Source organism: Tachysurus fulvidraco, chromosome 20 (genome assembly GCF_022655615.1).
Source record: "Tachysurus fulvidraco isolate hzauxx_2018 chromosome 20, HZAU_PFXX_2.0, whole genome shotgun sequence".
NCBI classification, from domain to species: domain Eukaryota; kingdom Metazoa; phylum Chordata; class Actinopteri; order Siluriformes; family Bagridae; genus Tachysurus; species Tachysurus fulvidraco.
In genome coordinates, this window is record NC_062537.1 from 21241691 (window position 1) to 21247715 (window position 6025).

The window sequence follows — 6025 nt, forward strand, 5'->3', positions numbered from 1 at the left end:
AAGAAAGAAAGAAAGAAAGAAAGAAAGAAAGAAAGAAAGAAAGAAAGAAAGAAAGAAAGAAAGAAAGAAAGAAAGAAAGAAAGGGGAGACAGATGGAAAGCTCAAGATGGATGGGGAATTAGAAAAGGATGGGCAGATGGGAAATTAGAAATGCAAGAAATGTAGGCATAAAAATCAGAAAATGAAGTAGACAAAAGGGATGATGAGGAAAACAGGAAGGAATAAAACAAAATAAGGTGTGAATAAAAAAAGGATGAGAAGATGAATAAATGAATGGATCGAGTAAAAAACAGGGATAAAAAAAGAAGTAATAGAACAAAGAAAGTATGTGGAAATATGTGGAAAAGGAAAGAACTGAAAGATATAAACAAAAGTTCCAGCTTTACCTCCGACTCCAGAGCACCGACCGATCCTGCATTTTCTTTTAGTTCAGAGTTTCTGAAATGGATCACCAAAGATTTCTGATTTGAGATAAAATATGAAGTTAAAATCCTACAACAAAGATCCTGCAAGGCTTTGGGTGGGTAAAGAAATGAGCTTTCAAAAGTTAAACGGTTTGTTTTAGGAGTTCGAGGGTGCAACAGAATAATAATAAAAATCTGGATGTGTGTGAACAGGAAACTAGTACGCAGCGTTCAGACCAGAACAGTTACACAGAAATCTATACAAATATTCTGGAATGAAACTCAATATAGGACTGAAGGATGAGATTTAACATTAAATACAGAAATTCATTATTTAATAACATTATTTTTTTTTTAAGTCCGCACAAAAAACCTTTCCATGTGGAGAACATCAGAAGAATCACGGCTTATAAAGAGACCTCAGTTATCCCAGGGGTTTAAGGATAATATGAGGAATGAAATGAATGAATTGCTCGGTCGTAGATTATCCTTGACCCCACCCTCAGCTTTCTTTACAGTAGAGAACTTACTGAAACTGATATCACAGCGATATACATTTTCTATGGTGTATTTTATATACATACATTTTTTCTGTGTTTTGAACTTTTACAATAAAATTACAGGCTTTAAGATTCAAAATAGAATACACAATATAAAATATAGATTTAACATGAAATAGGCCAAAGGTGAAGCATCCAGTAAAGTGTACATCACACACACACACACACACACACACACACACACACACACACACACACACACACAATTACAATTTCTTGACCTTGATGTAGCCTCTCCTGGCTTCATTACGTGATGAAGCTCTGTGAGGTTCTGACCGAGGATGAGATTTAAACACATTGGATCAAGTTCTATTTTATAATTTGCTGAATAACAAAAGCCATATTGTGAAATTAAACCCAATTTGCAAGTTAAATTGATGTCGATAAAAGAACACAAGATGAGTCCAAACCCGAACAACCTTCTCCACATGGCCACGTTCCAAAGAGTAAAGATGGATTAAGGAGCCGTGTGGTTGCTCTGTGTGTCCTAGACGGCGGTTATTAGCACGCTGAGCGTTGCGGGCCGTGCAGATGGACCCGTGCTTGTGTTTGGCCTCCTTCCACATCCAGATGGACAGACTCGGAGTCTGTGCTCCATTATACACTTAATTTTATTGATATCAGCTTCAGAGGAAAATGCAATGTTTGTTACTGCTGTTTAAACATCGAGTGATCAAGTGTGTAAATGAGGGAGAGGAAGAACAAGAGACTGGAGGAAAGAGAGAGAGAGAGAGAGAGAGAGAGAGAGAGAGAGAGAGAGAGGGAGAGAGAGAAAGAGAGAGAGAGAGAGAGAGAGAGAGAGAGAGAGAGAGAGAGAGAGAATTATTTATGTCTCCTGTGTTGACCGTAAACGCCCACTGGTTCCATCAAACAGTCAGACAGGAAACAGCTATCGATGAGAAATGAGACTGTGACTTACGAAGCGTTTTATTGTGCTTCATAACAACAGCCAGGAGACCAGAGACTGATTCTGTATGGAACCCAACTTACGTTTTTAATGTGGAACCCAAAAATATTTACACCCCAGGGCTGCTGAGTTCTGGACCCTGGACTCTGATTGGTGGTCAGGTGATGATTCATTTTCTAGAACAGCAGAACGCATTAGATCTAATACGTTATCGTTTCTATAGCAACAACTCATTCGCAGGGAGGTGTACAGAGCACGCTCCACATTATGACTGCTGTGGTGTAGGGGAATAAAATATTTAGGGATGTTACAGGGAAATAATTAATGTTGGGTTTGTTTCTCTGCTTCTATAGATTTAAGCTCACACTCATTTCCACACACAAGTTGTGTTAACCATCTTATGAGTGGAGATGAATTGTGGGAAGTTTCTCAGATGAGTTTAAAACCCCCAAAATACTGCTGTGTGTGATCCATTCATACCAGCACACACATACACACACACACACACACACACACACACACACACACACACACACACACACACACACACACACACACACACACACACACAACTACTGTATGTCTGGGTCACTTCTATACTAAAAATAAACCACCGCACCCAGTGATGCACCAACAGGATGATGATTTCTTTCTATTGATGGATGGAAAACTTTTCTACAGAACTCCACGTGGCTACAGTCGGTAACTGTACAGCAACAAAAATATAAATATTGATAAATACAGCTTCAATCAATAGCGGTGTAAATATTTAACTAGTAACATCACAGCCCTGTTGTTCCAGGTGAGCTTGGAGGCATTGCCATGACAACCGCAATGCAAAGCATCACCGATTTCAGGACTTTGTAACGCCTGTGTGTGTGTGTGTGTGTGTATGTGTATGTGTGTGTGTGTGTGTGTGTGTGTGTGTGTGTGTGTGTGTGTGTGTGTGTGTGTGTGTGTGTGTGTGTGTGTGTGTGTGTGTGTGCACTAACTTGCTTCAATATAAGATAACGGAGAGTCGTGTGCGTGATCAGACGGTATGACCGAGCAGCACAGAGGGGTTCCTGGTTGCCAGTACTGTGATATTTAATCATCAGTTTAATCATCTTTGGTTGATTACAGGTAGAGATTTACAGAGATAATGGCAGGCATTTTATCTTTAGTTAACAATATACTCAAATATATATTCTTATTTACATGACTGGAAAGAAATTAGACTGTTGCTGTTCACACTCTACTAATAACTCTGAAATGTACACGTGTGTTTCCACTGATGTTCATAATGACATTAAATGTTTGGTTTAAAATCTGAACTCTATATTGATTATGAAACTATTAGGATTGTGGGGTGTGTAGTGTTTAGTCTTCTCTTATTTTCCACCAAATGCATTCTTGGGGAAAAGAAAATGGATTATATGTCAGTCACTGTGGGAGACACTCACTGTGATCCTCTGACACGACTGAACTGTACCTACAGTCTGGGGTAGAAAGAAATCAGCCCCAGGTGATAAAGAGCTGGAGAAGGAACAGTGTAAATGAGAAATAAGTGAATTCGTTGTGAAATCGGTGTGGTGTAAAGGACAATGACATGCAGTTGGGGGAAATAATCAACGTTAACAGTGGAAATAGAAACTCATAATTATGACAGATTTATTTATTATTCACTCCTGAGTCATTTCTTTTGATTTCTCTGCTTGGGTTGAGTTTAGAGTAAATTATGGGAGGAGTTTTTTTCCGATGTTAGACACACGCACTGATCTGGCAACCCATTCCTGGCGTGATTTTTTTTCTCCTCTACTGCGACTCAAGGCTTTTGCTTGTGTAGAGTCCGGACGCAGAGGCTCATAAGCAGCTCATAAGCACCTCTGCTCCTGTGCTCAGAGACGTATTAAGTTTCTGGAACGCTTATAAGCGTATCGGCTTTTCCTGCACGCACGCAGTTTTTTGGATGTTAAACACGACTGCTGATTCATTTGTGACATTAATTTTAAACACGCAGTTGGTCCACGAGCCTCTCCGTCGTCTTGTGCCTCGTTTCCGCCTGATGTTGAAGTCATGGTGTTCGGCTCTGGATGAAAATTTTCCTGACAGCTCTCCCGGCTGAAGAAACGACACCGCCGCGGTGTTCATGGCGCTCAGTTCTGCATGATTTCTGCTTTCTGATTCTGTCCATGATCCGGATGAGCTTCTCCAAAGCCGCTGCTTCTTCCTGCATGTGATCTGATTCATTCCACCGCTGCTGAAGGTAAGTTTAATACCTTTTTATATCGCGGTTTTTTTCACTTATTCGATTCTAATTTTACACTAAGTCAAGCTTCCTGTTTCTGTATTTCTGAGCGGATAATAATAAACCAGCCCAGTTCATTTAGTCCATTAACACCACAGTCAGTTCGACCTGAAAAACAACAACAACACTATAGTAAATAATTATAATGAATCGGTACAAATACTCAAGCGCATTTTCTGTCCTCAGCTTTAACGTTACTGCCGCGCCTCTGAATCCACTCCACATACTGGAAGCTCAACCACACTGTTAAACTGTTTAAATGCCAAGCTCTTCATTTACAGAGAATAGACGTGGAGCCACAATCTGACCACATCTCCGTCCTCTCTAAATCTCACTGGTCAGGATCATTGGGCCGAGCGCCAGATATGCGCTGTCCATGGTCCTGAAGTTTGCTGATGGCCTTTAAACCCTAACGAACTTCCGGTGTGTTCTTATAATTACAAAGCCATGCAAAGGAAAACACAAGTGAATTCATCAAAGTTTAGAGCAACAAACAGCTGACACTTATTTCTGACACTGTGCAGTCAATATATTAAAAAAAATGCAACAAATGAACAAATGAAATTATACAGATCTCCCGACATCTAAATCACTCGGTGAAGTTATCGCTTATTTACAAACTTTTCCAAAGGCAGAAATTTCCCATTTCACTGGATATCGAACAATGTTTCACTAGATTGTTTTGACATTCTGGAATGCACAGCCATTTTGAATGAAATATTCTGAAATAAATATTAACAAGTAAAAGTGCTGAGTTTGGACTTCTAACTAACATTATATCTGAAATGTATTATTTATGTTCTGCTGAGAAACCTTGTTGATTTTTTTTTCTACTATTCTTTCACAACATAACCTGTGTGTTTGAACTATCCGCAAACTTCATTAACGTCTATTGTTTAACAAATAAAACCCAGAGATGACTTTGAAAGGTAAAGCAGACATAATACAAATGGTACAAAACGCGGCAGCACGTCTTCTCTCCAACACCTCCAAACACTCACAAACACACGGTTTGTGTTCAAGGCCATCAATGGTCTGGCCCCGGCCCACCTCGCCGAATTAATAAAGGTCTACCAACCAGCCAGATCTCTCCGCTCCTCTGGACATACCTCTTTGGTCACACCCAAATATAGATATAAAAAGTTTGGAGGCCGGTCATTTGCCGTCCAGGGACCAAAACTGTGGAACGCTCTTCCAACACACCTACGATGTATCACTGTGCTGAGTGTTTTTAAATCGCAGTTCAAAACTCATTTATTCATACAAGCTTTTAACACGTAGCCTCTGATTCAACTGATATTTTATGTTCATTGTGCTCTTATATTTTATTGTCTATTGTAGTTTTACTGGAAAACACCTTGTGTCCTTTTGGTTGTTGTAAGGTGCTCTATAAATAAAAATTGATTGATTGATTGATTGATTGATTGATAATGTTTCATGGGCTTTTAAATTTTGTAAAGTCTCCAGGAAAAGGTTCAAGCTAAGTAAAGCTTTTTTTTAAACACCAAACACCAGACACTAAACACTAAACAGCAAACACCAAACACTAAACACCAAACACCGAACACTAAACACCAGACACTAAACACCAAACACCAAACACTAAACACTGAACACCAAACACTAAACACTAAACACCGAACACTAAACACCAGACACTAAACACCAGACACTAAACACCGAACACCAAACACCAAACACTAAACACCCAACACTAAACACAGAACACCAGACACTAAACACCGAACACTAAACACCAAACACCAGACACTAAACACTAAACACCAGACACTAAACACTAAACACCAGACACTCAACACCGAACACTAAACACTAAACACCAAACACCAAACACTCAACACTCAAC

At 39.5% G+C, this 6025-nt stretch overlaps 1 protein-coding gene across 2 annotated transcripts in view; it reads left to right on the top strand.

Annotated features, from left to right (window-relative positions):
- The first annotated feature begins 3623 nt into the window (after positions 1-3623).
- fam163ba (family with sequence similarity 163 member B, genome duplicate a) overlaps positions 3624-6025 on the top strand; it is a 21089-nt gene continuing 18687 nt past the window's right edge. Inside the window, exon 1 of one of the 2 annotated variants that reach the window (XM_027162517.2) lies at positions 3624-4116. The gene's annotated coding sequence lies outside the window, so the exon portion shown is untranslated. The remainder of the gene's footprint in view (positions 4117-6025) is intronic. The other variant, XR_003443017.2, reaches the window with a different exon arrangement.